At 43.3% G+C, this 18451-nt stretch overlaps 11 pseudogenes; all 11 read left to right on the top strand.

Annotated features, from left to right (window-relative positions):
- Positions 1 to 228: 228 nt before the first annotated feature.
- Positions 229 to 493, top strand: LOC130330269 (U2 spliceosomal RNA; annotated as a pseudogene).
- A 1470-nt stretch (positions 494 to 1963) lies between these two features.
- On the top strand, positions 1964 to 2227 carry LOC130330272 (U2 spliceosomal RNA; annotated as a pseudogene).
- A 1470-nt stretch (positions 2228 to 3697) lies between these two features.
- LOC130330270 (U2 spliceosomal RNA) lies at positions 3698 to 3962 on the top strand (annotated as a pseudogene).
- Positions 3963 to 5434: 1472 nt separating this feature from the next.
- Positions 5435 to 5698, top strand: LOC130330273 (U2 spliceosomal RNA; annotated as a pseudogene).
- A 1480-nt stretch (positions 5699 to 7178) lies between these two features.
- On the top strand, positions 7179 to 7442 carry LOC130330275 (U2 spliceosomal RNA; annotated as a pseudogene).
- A 1485-nt stretch (positions 7443 to 8927) lies between these two features.
- Positions 8928 to 9191, top strand: LOC130330276 (U2 spliceosomal RNA; annotated as a pseudogene).
- A 1456-nt stretch (positions 9192 to 10647) lies between these two features.
- Positions 10648 to 10911, top strand: LOC130330265 (U2 spliceosomal RNA; annotated as a pseudogene).
- A 1473-nt stretch (positions 10912 to 12384) lies between these two features.
- On the top strand, positions 12385 to 12648 carry LOC130330266 (U2 spliceosomal RNA; annotated as a pseudogene).
- Positions 12649 to 14123: 1475 nt separating this feature from the next.
- Positions 14124 to 14387, top strand: LOC130330271 (U2 spliceosomal RNA; annotated as a pseudogene).
- Positions 14388 to 15854: 1467 nt separating this feature from the next.
- LOC130330267 (U2 spliceosomal RNA) lies at positions 15855 to 16118 on the top strand (annotated as a pseudogene).
- Positions 16119 to 17594: 1476 nt separating this feature from the next.
- Positions 17595 to 17858, top strand: LOC130330268 (U2 spliceosomal RNA; annotated as a pseudogene).
- The last annotated feature ends 593 nt before the right edge of the window (positions 17859 to 18451 follow it).

An 18451-nucleotide genomic window follows, 5' to 3' on the forward strand; every position in this document is an offset into this window, starting at 1 on the left:
GGCTATGGATTGCATTGCTAAATGCTCCATCAGAGTGCAATGGTCGCCTGTCCTTTTTTTAAGTGATGATGTGGGTTTAGCCTGTGCTGTATGTATGTATGGGTGGCTGACTGCCACCCACCCAGAAAGTGTATGGGAGGCTGGTTGGCTGCCAGCCTTCCTTCCATTCCTATGAGTAATGTGAGTGCTCATGAAGGGGACATGGTTGGGTCCACCCCTTTCCCGGTTATCCCCTCTAGGCCTTTTGGCTTAGATCAAGTGTAAAAAAAAGAAAGGATCTTGCGACAGATCGCATCCTGAGGCACGTTTTTTTTTGTGTGAATACTTGCACTTGGGTGACTTGTGAGCACATACTGATACATACGTTCCCTATCTGGGGACCATAAATTAAATGGATTTTTGAGAAAGGGAGCTGATTTGGAAGCTTGCTTCTGTCGCCCTATGCATTGACCCGATGTGGCAGTATCTTCGGGTAGTGAACAGTGCACCACCCCATTCCAGTGTTAAACAAGAAAGATTCTCATTTAATCCTCCGTGGGTGAGAATTTGAGTTTGAGAATTGGAGACCAAAATGATGAGTTGCACTGACTGGTTTATGAACGTCTATTCATTTAGCGTTTTAATGACCATGTTTGCACACTGATTGGTGTAAAAAAATAAAATAAAACTAAATAATAATAATCTAGCACACCTGTGCAGGTTTGACATGACATGACAGGTAGCTGTCTTGTGGGTGGTGCTGAATCCTGTTAAATGACATGAGGGTCTCATGCCTATACACAAGGGTGTGTCATTGCTGTTGCTTGACCATGCATTGGTTTCTGTGGTCAGTGAATGATAAAAACAAAATTTACCATCCATTGATGGATGGGAAATCCGCCATGAGGCATTTGTTTTTAGAAACTGCTGCTCACAACCAATGTTGCAATGGAGTGTCTCCATCTGCTGGTGGTATTGGAAAGGCATTAGTGCTATGACAGGGTCTGAAGAAGAAGAAGAAGAAGAAGAAGACGGAAAAAAATATATATAAAAAGAAAAAGAGAGAGAGAGAGAGAGAGAGACTGACTTAGTGAGCGAGTGAGTGAGAGAGTGAGAGTGAGTGAGAGTGAATGAGTGAGTGAGTGATTGAGTGAGTGAGTGAGTGAGAACAAATGAGTTAAAGCAAGTGAGTGAGAGAGATCGAATGAATGAAAGTCTGAATGACAGAAAGAAAAAAGGATGAAGAAAGAAGCATGAAGAAAAAAAAATGTATATGGAGTTGCTGACATGAGTGCAATCTACAAAGCCGTTGAGGCTGATCCTCATGGGAGGATTATTGCACCAGGACCCTTAGCACTTTTAAAATGCCATTCAATGCCACGGGCTAGATGTAAACTGCAGATGACCATGTTGTGGTAGTTACCATGGATACCCAAGTGATGTGTGAGCTAACACATAGGCCCAACAGATTCCAAGAAGGCCAGAATCACCAGCGGCACCACCATCGATTGTCAGGTCACCCGGATTCAGCAAATACCAGAGTCCAAAATGATGCAGGTTTATACTGTTAATTTTCAGTTTATCGTTACAGTTGGTGTTATTCCATGTCGGAAGGGACGCAGCTACAGCCAGTGGGGTAACTAGAGACAGGCAGGCAGCTATGTGCAACAAAGGTAGGCGTGTTGTTTTCATATGCAGATCTGAAATATTGTCTTATATGCAAGAGGAGGAGTGATGGGGGTTCAGGCAAAAGCCAGGCTATGGATTGCATTGCTAAATGCTCCATCAGAGTGCAATGGTCGCCTGTCCTTTTTTTAAGTGATGATGTGGGTTTAGCCTGTGCTGTATGTATGTATGGGTGGCTGACTGCCACCCACCCAGAAAGTGTATGGGAGGCTGGTTGGCTGCCAGCCTTCCTTCCATTCCTATGAGTAATGTGAGTGCTCATGAAGGGGACATGGTTGGGTCCACCCCTTTCCCGGTTATCCCCTCTAGGCCTTTTGGCTTAGATCAAGTGTAAAAAAAGAAAGGATCTTGCGACAGATCGCATCCTGAGGCACGTTTTTTTTTGTGTGAATACTTGCACTTGGGTGACTTGTGAGCACATACTGATACATACGTTCCCTATCTGGGGACCATAAATTAAATGGATTTTTGAGAAAGGGAGCTGATTTGGAAGCTTGCTTCTGTCGCCCTATGCATTGACCCGATGTGGCAGTATCTTCGGGTAGTGAACAGTGCACCACCCCATTCCAGTGTTAAACAAGAAAGATTCTCATTTAATCCTCCGTGGGTGAGAATTTGAGTTTGAGAATTGGAGACCAAAATGATGAGTTGCACTGACTGGTTTATGAACGTCTATTCATTTAGCGTTTTAATGACCATGTTTGCACACTGATTGGTGTAAAAAAATAAAATAAAACTAAATAATAATAATCTAGCACACCTGTGCAGGTTTGACATGACATGACAGGTAGCTGTCTTGTGGGTGGTGCTGAATCCTGTTAAATGACATGAGGGTCTCATGCCTATACACAAGGGTGTGTCATTGCTGTTGCTTGACCATGCATTGGTTTCTGTGGTCAGTGAATGATAAAAACAAAATTTACCATCCATTGATGGATGGGAAATCCGCCATGAGGCATTTGTTTTTAGAAACTGCTGCTCACAACCAATGTTGCAATGGAGTGTCTCCATCTGCTGGTGGTATTGGAAAGGCATTAGTGCTATGACAGGGTCTGAAGAAGAAGAAGAAGAAGAAGAAGACGGAAAAAAATATATATAAAAAGAAAAAGAGAGAGAGAGAGAGAGACTGACTTAGTGAGCGAGTGAGTGAGAGAGTGAGAGTGAGTGAGAGTGAATGAGTGAGTGAGTGATTGAGTGAGTGAGTGAGTGAGTGAGAACAAATGAGTTAAAGCAAGTGAGTGAGAGAGATCGAATGAATGAAAGTCTGAATGACAGAAAGAAAAAAGGATGAAGAAAGAAGCATGAAGAAAAAAAAATGTATATGGAGTTGCTGACATGAGTGCAATCTACAAAGCCGTTGAGGCTGATCCTCATGGGAGGATTATTGCACCAGGACCCTTAGCACTTTTAAAATGCCATTCAATGCCACGGGCTAGATGTAAACTGCAGATGACCATGTTGTGGTAGTTACCATGGATACCCAAGTGATGTGTGAGCTAACACATAGGCCCAACAGATTCCAAGAAGGCCAGAATCACCAGCGGCACCACCATCGATTGTCAGGTCACCCGGATTCAGCAAATACCAGAGTCCAAAATGATGCAGGTTTATACTGTTAATTTTCAGTTTATCGTTACAGTTGGTGTTATTCCATGTCGGAAGGGACGCAGCTACAGCCAGTGGGGTAACTAGAGACAGGCAGGCAGCTATGTGCAACAAAGGTAGGCGTGTTGTTTTCATATGCAGATCTGAAATATTGTCTTATATGCAAGAGGAGGAGTGATGGGGGTTCAGGCAAAAGCCAGGCTATGGATTGCATTGCTAAATGCTCCATCAGAGTGCAATGGTCGCCTGTCCTTTTTTTAAGTGATGATGTGGGTTTAGCCTGTGCTGTATGTATGTATGGGTGGCTGACTGCCACCCACCCAGAAAGTGTATGGGAGGCTGGTTGGCTGCCAGCCTTCCTTCCATTCCTATGAGTAATGTGAGTGCTCATGAAGGGGACATGGTTGGGTCCACCCCTTTCCCGGTTATCCCCTCTAGGCCTTTTGGCTTAGATCAAGTGTAAAAAAAAGAAAGGATCTTGCGACAGATCGCATCCTGAGGCACGTTTTTTTTTGTGTGAATACTTGCACTTGGGTGACTTGTGAGCACATACTGATACATACGTTCCCTATCTGGGGACCATAAATTAAATGGATTTTTGAGAAAGGGAGCTGATTTGGAAGCTTGCTTCTGTCGCCCTATGCATTGACCCGATGTGGCAGTATCTTCGGGTAGTGAACAGTGCACCACCCCATTCCAGTGTTAAACAAGAAAGATTCTCATTTAATCCTCCGTGGGTGAGAATTTGAGTTTGAGAATTGGAGACCAAAATGATGAGTTGCACTGACTGGTTTATGAACGTCTATTCATTTAGCGTTTTAATGACCATGTTTGCACACTGATTGGTGTAAAAAAATAAAATAAAACTAAATAATAATAATCTAGCACACCTGTGCAGGTTTGACATGACATGACAGGTAGCTGTCTTGTGGGTGGTGCTGAATCCTGTTAAATGACATGAGGGTCTCATGCCTATACACAAGGGTGTGTCATTGCTGTTGCTTGACCATGCATTGGTTTCTGTGGTCAGTGAATGATAAAAACAAAATTTACCATCCATTGATGGATGGGAAATCCGCCATGAGGCATTTGTTTTTAGAAACTGCTGCTCACAACCAATGTTGCAATGGAGTGTCTCCATCTGCTGGTGGTATTGGAAAGGCATTAGTGCTATGACAGGGTCTGAAGAAGAAGAAGAAGAAGAAGAAGAAGAAGACGGAAAAAAATATATATAAAAAGAAAAAGAGAGAGAGAGAGAGAGACTGACTTAGTGAGCGAGTGAGTGAGAGAGTGAGAGTGAGTGAGAGTGAATGAGTGAGTGAGTGATTGAGTGAGTGAGTGAGTGAGAACAAATGAGTTAAAGCAAGTGAGTGAGAGAGATCGAATGAATGAAAGTCTGAATGACAGAAAGAAAAAAGGATGAAGAAAGAAGCATGAAGAAAAAAAAATGTATATGGAGTTGCTGACATGAGTGCAATCTACAAAGCCGTTGAGGCTGATCCTCATGGGAGGATTATTGCACCAGGACCCTTAGCACTTTTAAAATGCCATTCAATGCCACGGGCTAGATGTAAACTGCAGATGACCATGTTGTGGTAGTTACCATGGATACCCAAGTGATGTGTGAGCTAACACATAGGCCCAACAGATTCCAAGAAGGCCAGAATCACCAGCGGCACCACCATCGATTGTCAGGTCACCCGGATTCAGCAAATACCAGAGTCCAAAATGATGCAGGTTTATACTGTTAATTTTCAGTTTATCGTTACAGTTGGTGTTATTCCATGTCGGAAGGGACGCAGCTACAGCCAGTGGGGTAACTAGAGACAGGCAGGCAGCTATGTGCAACAAAGGTAGGCGTGTTGTTTTCATATGCAGATCTGAAATATTGTCTTATATGCAAGAGGAGGAGTGATGGGGGTTCAGGCAAAAGCCAGTCTATGGATTGCATTGCTAAATGCTCCATCAGAGTGCAATGGTCGCCTGTCCTTTTTTTAAGTGATGATGTGGGTTTAGCCTGTGCTGTATGTATGTATGGGTGGCTGACTGCCACCCACCCAGAAAGTGTATGGGAGGCTGGTTGGCTGCCAGCCTTCCTTCCATTCCTATGAGTAATGTGAGTGCTCATGAAGGGGACATGGTTGGGTCCACCCCTTTCCCGGTTATCCCCTCTAGGCCTTTTGGCTTAGATCAAGTGTAAAAAAAGAAAGGATCTTGCGACAGATCGCATCCTGAGGCACGTTTTTTTTTGTGTGAATACTTGCACTTGGGTGACTTGTGAGCACATACTGATACATACGTTCCCTATCTGGGGACCATAAATTAAATGGATTTTTGAGAAAGGGAGCTGATTTGGAAGCTTGCTTCTGTCGCCCTATGCATTGACCCGATGTGGCAGTATCTTCGGGTAGTGAACAGTGCACCACCCCATTCCAGTGTTAAACAAGAAAGATTCTCATTTAATCCTCCGTGGGTGAGAATTTGAGTTTGAGAATTGGAGACCAAAATGATGAGTTGCACTGACTGGTTTATGAACGTCTATTCATTTAGCGTTTTAATGACCATGTTTGCACACTGATTGGTGTAAAAAAATAAAATAAAACTAAATAATAATAATCTAGCACACCTGTGCAGGTTTGACATGACATGACAGGTAGCTGTCTTGTGGGTGGTGCTGAATCCTGTTAAATGACATGAGGGTCTCATGCCTATACACAAGGGTGTGTCATTGCTGTTGCTTGACCATGCATTGGTTTCTGTGGTCAGTGAATGATAAAAACAAAATTTACCATCCATTGATGGATGGGAAATCCGCCATGAGGCATTTGTTTTTAGAAACTGCTGCTCACAACCAATGTTGCAATGGAGTGTCTCCATCTGCTGGTGGTATTGGAAAGGCATTAGTGCTATGACAGGGTCTGAAGAAGAAGAAGAAGAAGAAGAAGAAGAAGACGGAAAAAAATATATATAAAAAGAAAAAGAGAGAGAGAGAGAGAGACTGACTTAGTGAGCGAGTGAGTGAGAGAGTGAGAGTGAGTGAGAGTGAATGAGTGAGTGAGTGATTGAGTGAGTGAGTGAGTGAGTGAGTGAGAACAAATGAGTTAAAGCAAGTGAGTGAGAGAGATCGAATGAATGAAAGTCTGAATGACAGAAAGAAAAAAGGATGAAGAAAGAAGCATGAAGAAAAAAAAATGTATATGGAGTTGCTGACATGAGTGCAATCTACAAAGCCGTTGAGGCTGATCCTCATGGGAGGATTATTGCACCAGGACCCTTAGCACTTTTAAAATGCCATTCAATGCCACGGGCTAGATGTAAACTGCAGATGACCATGTTGTGGTAGTTACCATGGATACCCAAGTGATGTGTGAGCTAACACATAGGCCCAACAGATTCCAAGAAGGCCAGAATCACCAGCGGCACCACCATCGATTGTCAGGTCACCCGGATTCAGCAAATACCAGAGTCCAAAATGATGCAGGTTTATACTGTTAATTTTCAGTTTATCGTTACAGTTGGTGTTATTCCATGTCGGAAGGGACGCAGCTACAGCCAGTGGGGTAACTAGAGACAGGCAGGCAGCTATGTGCAACAAAGGTAGGCGTGTTGTTTTCATATGCAGATCTGAAATATTGTCTTATATGCAAGAGGAGGAGTGATGGGGGTTCAGGCAAAAGCCAGGCTATGGATTGCATTGCTAAATGCTCCATCAGAGTGCAATGGTCGCCTGTCCTTTTTTTAAGTGATGATGTGGGTTTAGCCTGTGCTGTATGTATGTATGGGTGGCTGACTGCCACCCACCCAGAAAGTGTATGGGAGGCTGGTTGGCTGCCAGCCTTCCTTCCATTCCTATGAGTAATGTGAGTGCTCATGAAGGGGACATGGTTGGGTCCACCCCTTTCCCGGTTATCCCCTCTAGGCCTTTTGGCTTAGATCAAGTGTAAAAAAAGAAAGGATCTTGCGACAGATCGCATCCTGAGGCACGTTTTTTTTTGTGTGAATACTTGCACTTGGGTGACTTGTGAGCACATACTGATACATACGTTCCCTATCTGGGGACCATAAATTAAATGGATTTTTGAGAAAGGGAGCTGATTTGGAAGCTTGCTTCTGTCGCCCTATGCATTGACCCGATGTGGCAGTATCTTCGGGTAGTGAACAGTGCACCACCCCATTCCAGTGTTAAACAAGAAAGATTCTCATTTAATCCTCCGTGGGTGAGAATTTGAGTTTGAGAATTGGAGACCAAAATGATGAGTTGCACTGACTGGTTTATGAACGTCTATTCATTTAGCGTTTTAATGACCATGTTTGCACACTGATTGGTGTAAAAAAATAAAATAAAACTAAATAATAATAATCTAGCACACCTGTGCAGGTTTGACATGACATGACAGGTAGCTGTCTTGTGGGTGGTGCTGAATCCTGTTAAATGACATGAGGGTCTCATGCCTATACACAAGGGTGTGTCATTGCTGTTGCTTGACCATGCATTGGTTTCTGTGGTCAGTGAATGATAAAAACAAAATTTACCATCCATTGATGGATGGGAAATCCGCCATGAGGCATTTGTTTTTAGAAACTGCTGCTCACAACCAATGTTGCAATGGAGTGTCTCCATCTGCTGGTGGTATTGGAAAGGCATTAGTGCTATGACAGGGTCTGAAGAAGAAGAAGAAGAAGAAGAAGAAGAAGAAGAAGAAGACGGAAAAAAATATATATAAAAAGAAAAAGAGAGAGAGAGAGAGAGACTGACTTAGTGAGCGAGTGAGTGAGAGAGTGAGAGTGAGTGAGAGTGAATGAGTGAGTGAGTGATTGAGTGAGTGAGTGAGTGAGTGAGAACAAATGAGTTAAAGCAAGTGAGTGAGAGAGATCGAATGAATGAAAGTCTGAATGACAGAAAGAAAAAAGGATGAAGAAAGAAGCATGAAGAAAAAAAAATGTATATGGAGTTGCTGACATGAGTGCAATCTACAAAGCCGTTGAGGCTGATCCTCATGGGAGGATTATTGCACCAGGACCCTTAGCACTTTTAAAATGCCATTCAATGCCACGGGCTAGATGTAAACTGCAGATGACCATGTTGTGGTAGTTACCATGGATACCCAAGTGATGTGTGAGCTAACACATAGGCCCAACAGATTCCAAGAAGGCCAGAATCACCAGTGGCACCACCATCGATTGTCAGGTCACCCGGATTCAGCAAATACCAGAGTCCAAAATGATGCAGGTTTATACTGTTAATTTTCAGTTTATCGTTACAGTTGGTGTTATTCCATGTCGGAAGGGACGCAGCTACAGCCAGTGGGGTAACTAGAGACAGGCAGGCAGCTATGTGCAACAAAGGTAGGCGTGTTGTTTTCATATGCAGATCTGAAATATTGTCTTATATGCAAGAGGAGGAGTGATGGGGGTTCAGGCAAAAGCCAGGCTATGGATTGCATTGCTAAATGCTCCATCAGAGTGCAATGGTCGCCTGTCCTTTTTTTAAGTGATGATGTGGGTTTAGCCTGTGCTGTATGTATGTATGGGTGGCTGACTGCCACCCACCCAGAAAGTGTATGGGAGGCTGGTTGGCTGCCAGCCTTCCTTCCATTCCTATGAGTAATGTGAGTGCTCATGAAGGGGACATGGTTGGGTCCACCCCTTTCCCGGTTATCCCCTCTAGGCCTTTTGGCTTAGATCAAGTGTAAAAAAAGAAAGGATCTTGCGACAGATCGCATCCTGAGGCACGTTTTTTTTTGTGTGAATACTTGCACTTGGGTGACTTGTGAGCACATACTGATACATACGTTCCCTATCTGGGGACCATAAATTAAATGGATTTTTGAGAAAGGGAGCTGATTTGGAAGCTTGCTTCTGTCGCCCTATGCATTGACCCGATGTGGCAGTATCTTCGGGTAGTGAACAGTGCACCACCCCATTCCAGTGTTAAACAAGAAAGATTCTCATTTAATCCTCCGTGGGTGAGAATTTGAGTTTGAGAATTGGAGACCAAAATGATGAGTTGCACTGACTGGTTTATGAACGTCTATTCATTTAGCGTTTTAATGACCATGTTTGCACACTGATTGGTGTAAAAAAATAAAATAAAACTAAATAATAATAATCTAGCACACCTGTGCAGGTTTGACATGACATGACAGGTAGCTGTCTTGTGGGTGGTGCTGAATCCTGTTAAATGACATGAGGGTCTCATGCCTATACACAAGGGTGTGTCATTGCTGTTGCTTGACCATGCATTGGTTTCTGTGGTCAGTGAATGATAAAAACAAAATTTACCATCCATTGATGGATGGGAAATCCGCCATGAGGCATTTGTTTTTAGAAACTGCTGCTCACAACCAATGTTGCAATGGAGTGTCTCCATCTGCTGGTGGTATTGGAAAGGCATTAGTGCTATGACAGGGTCTGAAGAAGAAGAAGAAGAAGAAGAAGAAGACGGAAAAAAAATATATATAAAAAGAAAAAGAGAGAGAGAGAGAGAGACTGACTTAGTGAGCGAGTGAGTGAGAGTGAATGAGTGAGTGAGTGATTGAGTGAGTGAGTGAGTGAGTGAGAACAAATGAGTTAAAGCAAGTGAGTGAGAGAGATCGAATGAATGAAAGTCTGAATGACAGAAAGAAAAAAGGATGAAGAAAGAAGCATGAAGAAAAAAAAATGTATATGGAGTTGCTGACATGAGTGCAATCTACAAAGCCGTTGAGGCTGATCCTCATGGGAGGATTATTGCACCAGGACCCTTAGCACTTTTAAAATGCCATTCAATGCCACGGGCTAGATGTAAACTGCAGATGACCATGTTGTGGTAGTTACCATGGATACCCAAGTGATGTGTGAGCTAACACATAGGCCCAACAGATTCCAAGAAGGCCAGAATCACCAGCGGCACCACCATCGATTGTCAGGTCACCCGGATTCAGCAAATACCAGAGTCCAAAATGATGCAGGTTTATACTGTTAATTTTCAGTTTATCGTTACAGTTGGTGTTATTCCATGTCGGAAGGGACGCAGCTACAGCCAGTGGGGTAACTAGAGACAGGCAGGCAGCTATGTGCAACAAAGGTAGGCGTGTTGTTTTCATATGCAGATCTGAAATATTGTCTTATATGCAAGAGGAGGAGTGATGGGGGTTCAGGCAAAAGCCAGGCTATGGATTGCATTGCTAAATGCTCCATCAGAGTGCAATGGTCGCCTGTCCTTTTTTTAAGTGATGATGTGGGTTTAGCCTGTGCTGTATGTATGTATGGGTGGCTGACTGCCACCCACCCAGAAAGTGTATGGGAGGCTGGTTGGCTGCCAGCCTTCCTTCCATTCCTATGAGTAATGTGAGTGCTCATGAAGGGGACATGGTTGGGTCCACCCCTTTCCCGGTTATCCCCTCTAGGCCTTTTGGCTTAGATCAAGTGTAAAAAAAGAAAGGATCTTGCGACAGATCGCATCCTGAGGCACATTTTTTTTTGTGTGAATACTTGCACTTGGGTGACTTGTGAGCACATACTGATACATACGTTCCCTATCTGGGGACCATAAATTAAATGGATTTTTGAGAAAGGGAGCTGATTTGGAAGCTTGCTTCTGTCGCCCTATGCATTGACCCGATGTGGCAGTATCTTCGGGTAGTGAACAGTGCACCACCCCATTCCAGTGTTAAACAAGAAAGATTCTCATTTAATCCTCCGTGGGTGAGAATTTGAGTTTGAGAATTGGAGACCAAAATGATGAGTTGCACTGACTGGTTTATGAACGTCTATTCATTTAGCGTTTTAATGACCATGTTTGCACACTGATTGGTGTAAAAAAATAAAATAAAACTAAATAATAATAATCTAGCACACCTGTGCAGGTTTGACATGACATGACAGGTAGCTGTCTTGTGGGTGGTGCTGAATCCTGTTAAATGACATGAGGGTCTCATGCCTATACACAAGGGTGTGTCATTGCTGTTGCTTGACCATGCATTGGTTTCTGTGGTCAGTGAATGATAAAAACAAAATTTACCATCCATTGATGGATGGGAAATCCGCCATGAGGCATTTGTTTTTAGAAACTGCTGCTCACAACCAATGTTGCAATGGAGTGTCTCCATCTGCTGGTGGTATTGGAAAGGCATTAGTGCTATGACAGGGTCTGAAGAAGAAGAAGAAGAAGAAGAAGAAGACGGAAAAAAATATATATAAAAAGAAAAAGAGAGAGAGAGAGAGAGACTGACTTAGTGAGCGAGTGAGTGAGAGAGTGAGAGTGAGTGAGAGTGAATGAGTGAGTGAGTGATTGAGTGAGTGAGTGAGTGAGTGAGAACAAATGAGTTAAAGCAAGTGAGTGAGAGAGATCGAATGAATGAAAGTCTGAATGACAGAAAGAAAAAAGGATGAAGAAAGAAGCATGAAGAAAAAAAAATGTATATGGAGTTGCTGACATGAGTGCAATCTACAAAGCCGTTGAGGCTGATCCTCATGGGAGGATTATTGCACCAGGACCCTTAGCACTTTTAAAATGCCATTCAATGCCACGGGCTAGATGTAAACTGCAGATGACCATGTTGTGGTAGTTACCATGGATACCCAAGTGATGTGTGAGCTAACACATAGGCCCAACAGATTCCAAGAAGGCCAGAATCACCAGCGGCACCACCATCGATTGTCAGGTCACCCGGATTCAGCAAATACCAGAGTCCAAAATGATGCAGGTTTATACTGTTAATTTTCAGTTTATCGTTACAGTTGGTGTTATTCCATGTCGGAAGGGACGCAGCTACAGCCAGTGGGGTAACTAGAGACAGGCAGGCAGCTATGTGCAACAAAGGTAGGCGTGTTGTTTTCATATGCAGATCTGAAATATTGTCTTATATGCAAGAGGAGGAGTGATGGGGGTTCAGGCAAAAGCCAGGCTATGGATTGCATTGCTAAATGCTCCATCAGAGTGCAATGGTCGCCTGTCCTTTTTTTAAGTGATGATGTGGGTTTAGCCTGTGCTGTATGTATGTATGGGTGGCTGACTGCCACCCACCCAGAAAGTGTATGGGAGGCTGGTTGGCTGCCAGCCTTCCTTCCATTCCTATGAGTAATGTGAGTGCTCATGAAGGGGACATGGTTGGGTCCACCCCTTTCCCGGTTATCCCCTCTAGGCCTTTTGGCTTAGATCAAGTGTAAAAAAAGAAAGGATCTTGCGACAGATCGCATCCTGAGGCACGTTTTTTTTTGTGTGAATACTTGCACTTGGGTGACTTGTGAGCACATACTGATACATACGTTCCCTATCTGGGGACCATAAATTAAATGGATTTTTGAGAAAGGGAGCTGATTTGGAAGCTTGCTTCTGTCGCCCTATGCATTGACCCGATGTGGCAGTATCTTCGGGTAGTGAACAGTGCACCACCCCATTCCAGTGTTAAACAAGAAAGATTCTCATTTAATCCTCCGTGGGTGAGAATTTGAGTTTGAGAATTGGAGACCAAAATGATGAGTTGCACTGACTGGTTTATGAACGTCTATTCATTTAGCGTTTTAATGACCATGTTTGCACACTGATTGGTGTAAAAAAATAAAATAAAACTAAATAATAATAATCTAGCACACCTGTGCAGGTTTGACATGACATGACAGGTAGCTGTCTTGTGGGTGGTGCTGAATCCTGTTAAATGACATGAGGGTCTCATGCCTATACACAAGGGTGTGTCATTGCTGTTGCTTGACCATGCATTGGTTTCTGTGGTCAGTGAATGATAAAAACAAAATTTACCATCCATTGATGGATGGGAAATCCGCCATGAGGCATTTGTTTTTAGAAACTGCTGCTCACAACCAATGTTGCAATGGAGTGTCTCCATCTGCTGGTGGTATTGGAAAGGCATTAGTGCTATGACAGGGTCTGAAGAAGAAGAAGAAGAAGAAGAAGAAGACGGAAAAAAATATATATAAAAAGAAAAAGAGAGAGAGAGAGAGAGACTGACTTAGTGAGCGAGTGAGTGAGAGAGTGAGAGTGAGTGAGAGTGAATGAGTGAGTGAGTGATGATGAGTGAGTGAGTGAGTGAGTGAGAACAAATGAGTTAAAGCAAGTGAGTGAGAGAGATCGAATGAATGAAAGTCTGAATGACAGAAAGAAAAAAGGATGAAGAAAGAAGCATGAAGAAAAAAAAATGTATATGGAGTTGCTGACATGAGTGCAATCTACAAAGCCGTTGAGGCTGATCCTCATGGGAGGATTATTGCACCAGGACCCTTAGCACTTTTAAAATGCCATTCAATGCCACGGGCTAGATGTAAACTGCAGATGACCATGTTGTGGTAGTTACCATGGATACCCAAGTGATGTGTGAGCTAACACATAGGCCCAACAGATTCCAAGAAGGCCAGAATCACCAGCGGCACCACCATCGATTGTCAGGTCACCCGGATTCAGCAAATACCAGAGTCCAAAATGATGCAGGTTTATACTGTTAATTTTCAGTTTATCGTTACAGTTGGTGTTATTCCATGTCGGAAGGGACGCAGCTACAGCCAGTGGGGTAACTAGAGACAGGCAGGCAGCTATGTGCAACAAAGGTAGGCGTGTTGTTTTCATATGCAGATCTGAAATATTGTCTTATATGCAAGAGGAGGAGTGATGGGGGTTCAGGCAAAAGCCAGGCTATGGATTGCATTGCTAAATGCTCCATCAGAGTGCAATGGTCGCCTGTCCTTTTTTTAAGTGATGATGTGGGTTTAGCCTGTGCTGTATGTATGTATGGGTGGCTGACTGCCACCCACCCAGAAAGTGTATGGGAGGCTGGTTGGCTGCCAGCCTTCCTTCCATTCCTATGAGTAATGTGAGTGCTCATGAAGGGGACATGGTTGGGTCCACCCCTTTCCCGGTTATCCCCTCTAGGCCTTTTGGCTTAGATCAAGTGTAAAAAAAGAAAGGATCTTGCGACAGATCGCATCCTGAGGCACGTTTTTTTTTGTGTGAATACTTGCACTTGGGTGACTTGTGAGCACATACTGATACATACGTTCCCTATCTGGGGACCATAAATTAAATGGATTTTTGAGAAAGGGAGCTGATTTGGAAGCTTGCTTCTGTCGCCCTATGCATTGACCCGATGTGGCAGTATCTTCGGGTAGTGAACAGTGCCACCCCATTCCAGTGTTAAACAAGAAAGATTCTCATTTAATCCTCCGTGGGTGAGAATTTGAGTTTGAGAATTGGAGACCAAAATGATGAGTTGCACTGACTGGTTTATGAACGTCTATTCATTTAGCGTTTTAATGACCATGTTTGCACACTGATTGGTGTAAAAAAATAAAATAAAACTAAATAATAATAATCTAGCACACCTGTGCAGGTTTGACATGACATGACAGGTAGCTGTCTTGTGGGTGGTGCTGAATCCTGTTAAATGACATGAGGGTCTCATGCCTATACACAAGGGTGTGTCATTGCTGTTGCTTGACCATGCATTGGTTTCTGTGGTCAGTGAATGATAAAAACAAAATTTACCATCCATTGATGGATGGGAAATCCGCCATGAGGCATTTGTTTTTAGAAACTGCTGCTCACAACCAATGTTGCAATGGAGTGTCTCCATCTGCTGGTGGTATTGGAAAGGCATTAGTGCTATGACAGGGTCTGAAGAAGAAGAAGAAGAAGAAGAAGAAGACGGAAAAAAATATATATAAAAAGAAAAAGAGAGAGAGAGAGAGAGACTGACTTAGTGAGCGAGTGAGTGAGAGAGTGAGAGTGAGTGAGAGTGAATGAGTGAGTGAGTGATTGAGTGAGTGAGTGAGTGAGAACAAATGAGTTAAAGCAAGTGAGTGAGAGAGATCGAATGAATGAAAGTCTGAATGACAGAAAGAAAAAAGGATGAAGAAAGAAGCATGAAGAAAAAAAAATGTATATGGAGTTGCTGACATGAGTGCAATCTACAAAGCCGTTGAGGCTGATCCTCATGGGAGGATTATTGCACCAGGACCCTTAGCACTTTTAAAATGCCATTCAATGCCACGGGCTAGATGTAAACTGCAGATGACCATGTTGTGGTAGTTACCATGGATACCCAAGTGATGTGTGAGCTAACACATAGGCCCAACAGATTCCAAGAAGGCCAGAATCACCAGCGGCACCACCATCGATTGTCAGGTCACCCGGATTCAGCAAATACCAGAGTCCAAAATGATGCAGGTTTATACTGTTAATTTTCAGTTTATCGTTACAGTTGGTGTTATTCCATGTCGGAAGGGACGCAGCTACAGCCAGTGGGGTAACTAGAGACAGGCAGGCAGCTATGTGCAACAAAGGTAGGCGTGTTGTTTTCATATGCAGATCTGAAATATTGTCTTATATGCAAGAGGAGGAGTGATGGGGGTTCAGGCAAAAGCCAGGCTATGGATTGCATTGCTAAATGCTCCATCAGAGTGCAATGGTCGCCTGTCCTTTTTTTAAGTGATGATGTGGGTTTAGCCTGTGCTGTATGTATGTATGGGTGGCTGACTGCCACCCACCCAGAAAGTGTATGGGAGGCTGGTTGGCTGCCAGCCTTCCTTCCATTCCTATGAGTAATGTGAGTGCTCATGAAGGGGACATGGTTGGGTCCACCCCTTTCCCGGTTATCCCCTCTAGGCCTTTTGGCTTAGATCAAGTGTAAAAAAAGAAAGGATCTTGCGACAGATCGCATCCTGAGGCACGTTTTTTTTTGTGTGAATACTTGCACTTGGGTGACTTGTGAGCACATACTGATACATACGTTCCCTATCTGGGGACCATAAATTAAATGGATTTTTGAGAAAGGGAGCTGATTTGGAAGCTTGCTTCTGTCGCCCTATGCATTGACCCGATGTGGCAGTATCTTCGGGTAGTGAACAGTGCACCACCCCATTCCAGTGTTAAACAAGAAAGATTCTCATTTAATCCTCCGTGGGTGAGAATTTGAGTTTGAGAATTGGAGACCAAAATGATGAGTTGCACTGACTGGTTTATGAACGTCTATTCATTTAGCGTTTTAATGACCATGTTTGCACACTGATTGGTGTAAAAAAATAAAATAAAACTAAATAATAATAATCTAGCACACCTGTGCAGGTTTGACATGACATGACAGGTAGCTGTCTTGTGGGTGGTGCTGAATCCTGTTAAATGACATGAGGGTCTCATGCCTATACACAAGGGTGTGTCATTGCTGTTGCTTGACCATGCATTGGTTTCTGTGGTCAGTGAATGATAAAAACAAAATTTACCATCCATTGATGGATGGGAAATCCGCCATGAGGCATTTGTTTTTAGAAACTGCTGCTCACAACCAATGTTGCAATGGAGTGTCTCCATCTGCTGGTGGTATTGGAAAGGCATTAGTGCTATGACAGGGTCTGAAGAAGAAGAAGAAGAAGAAGAAGAAGAAGACGGAAAAAAATATATATAAAAAGAAAAAGAGAGAGAGAGAGAGAGACTGACTTAGTGAGCAAGTGAGTGAGAGAGTGAGAGTGAGTGAGAGTGAATGAGTGAGTGAGTGATTGAGTGAGTGAGTGAGTGAGTGAGAACAAATGAGTTAAAGCAAGTGAGTGAGAGAGATCGAATGAATGAAAGTCTGAATGACAGAAAGAAAAAAGGATGAAGAAAGAAGCATGAAGAAAAAAAAATGTATATGGAGTTGCTGACATGAGTGCAATCTACAAAGCCGTTGAGGCTGATCCTCATGGGAGGATTATTGCACCAGGACCCTTAGCACTTTTAAAATGCCATTCAATGCCACGGGCTAGATGTAAACTGCAGATGACCATGTTGTGGTAGTTACCATGGATACCCAAGTGATGTGTGAGCTAACACATAGGCCCAACAGATTTCAAGAAGGCCAGAATCACCAGCGGCACCACCATCGATTGTCAGGTCACCCGGATTCAGCAAATACCAGAGTCCAAAATGATGCAGGTTTATACTGTTAATTTTCAGTTTATCGTTACAGTTGGTGTTATTCCATGTCGGAAGGGACGCAGCTACAGCCAGTGGGGTAACTAGAGACAGGCAGGCAGCTATGTGCAACAAAGGTAGGCGTGTTGTTTTCATATGCAGATCTGAAATATTGTCTTATATGCAAGAGGAGGAGTGATGGGGGTTCAGGCAAAAGCCAGGCTATGGATTGCATTGCTAAATGCTCCATCAGAGTGCAATGGTCGCCTGTCCTTTTTTTAAGTGATGATGTGGGTTTAGCCTGTGCTGTATGTATGTATGGGTGGCTGACTGCCACCCACCCAGAAAGTGTATGGGAGGCTGGTTGGCTGCCAGCCTTCCTTCCATTCCTATGAGTAATGTGAGTGCTCATGAAGGGGACATGGTTGGGTCCACCCCTTTCCCGGTTATCCCCTCTAGGCCTTTTGGCTTAGATCAAGTGTAAAAAAAGAAAGGATCTTGCGACAGATCGCATCCTGAGGCACGTTTTTTTTTGTGTGAATACTTGCACTTGGGTGACTTGTGAGCACATACTGATACATACGTTCCCTATCTGGGGACCATAAATTAAATGGATTTTTGAGAAAGGGAGCTGATTTGGAAGCTTGCTTCTGTCGCCCTATGCATTGACCCGATGTGGCAGTATCTTCGGGTAGTGAACAGTGCACCACCCCATTCCAGTGTTAAACAAGAAAGATTCTCATTTAATCCTCCGTGGGTGAGAATTTGAGTTTGAGAATTGGAGACCAAAATGATGAGTTGCACTGACTGGTTTATGAACGTCTATTCATTTAGCGTTTTAATGACCATGTTTGCACACTGATTGGTGTAAAAAAATAAAATAAAACTAAATAATAATAATCTAGCACACCTGTGCAGGTTTGACATGACATGACAGGTAGCTGTCTTGTGGGTGGTGCTGAATCCTGTTAAATGACATGAGGGTCTCATGCCTATACACAAGGGTGTGTCATTGCTGTTGCTTGACCATGCATTGGTTTCTGTGGTCAGTGAATGATAAAAACAAAATTTACCATCCATTGATGGATGGGAAATCCGCCATGAGGCATTTGTTTTTAGAAACTGCTGCTCACAACCAATGTTGCAATGGAGTGTCTCCATCTGCTGGTGGTATTGGAAAGGCATTAGTGCTATGACAGGGTCTGAAGAAGAAGAAGAAGAAGAAGAAGAAGAAGAAGACGGAAAAAAATATATATAAAAAGAAAAAGAGAGAGAGAGAGAGAGACTGACTTAGTGAGCGAGTGA

This window comes from Hyla sarda, unplaced genomic scaffold, assembly GCF_029499605.1.
Source record: "Hyla sarda isolate aHylSar1 unplaced genomic scaffold, aHylSar1.hap1 scaffold_3309, whole genome shotgun sequence".
In the NCBI taxonomy this organism is placed as follows: domain Eukaryota; kingdom Metazoa; phylum Chordata; class Amphibia; order Anura; family Hylidae; genus Hyla; species Hyla sarda.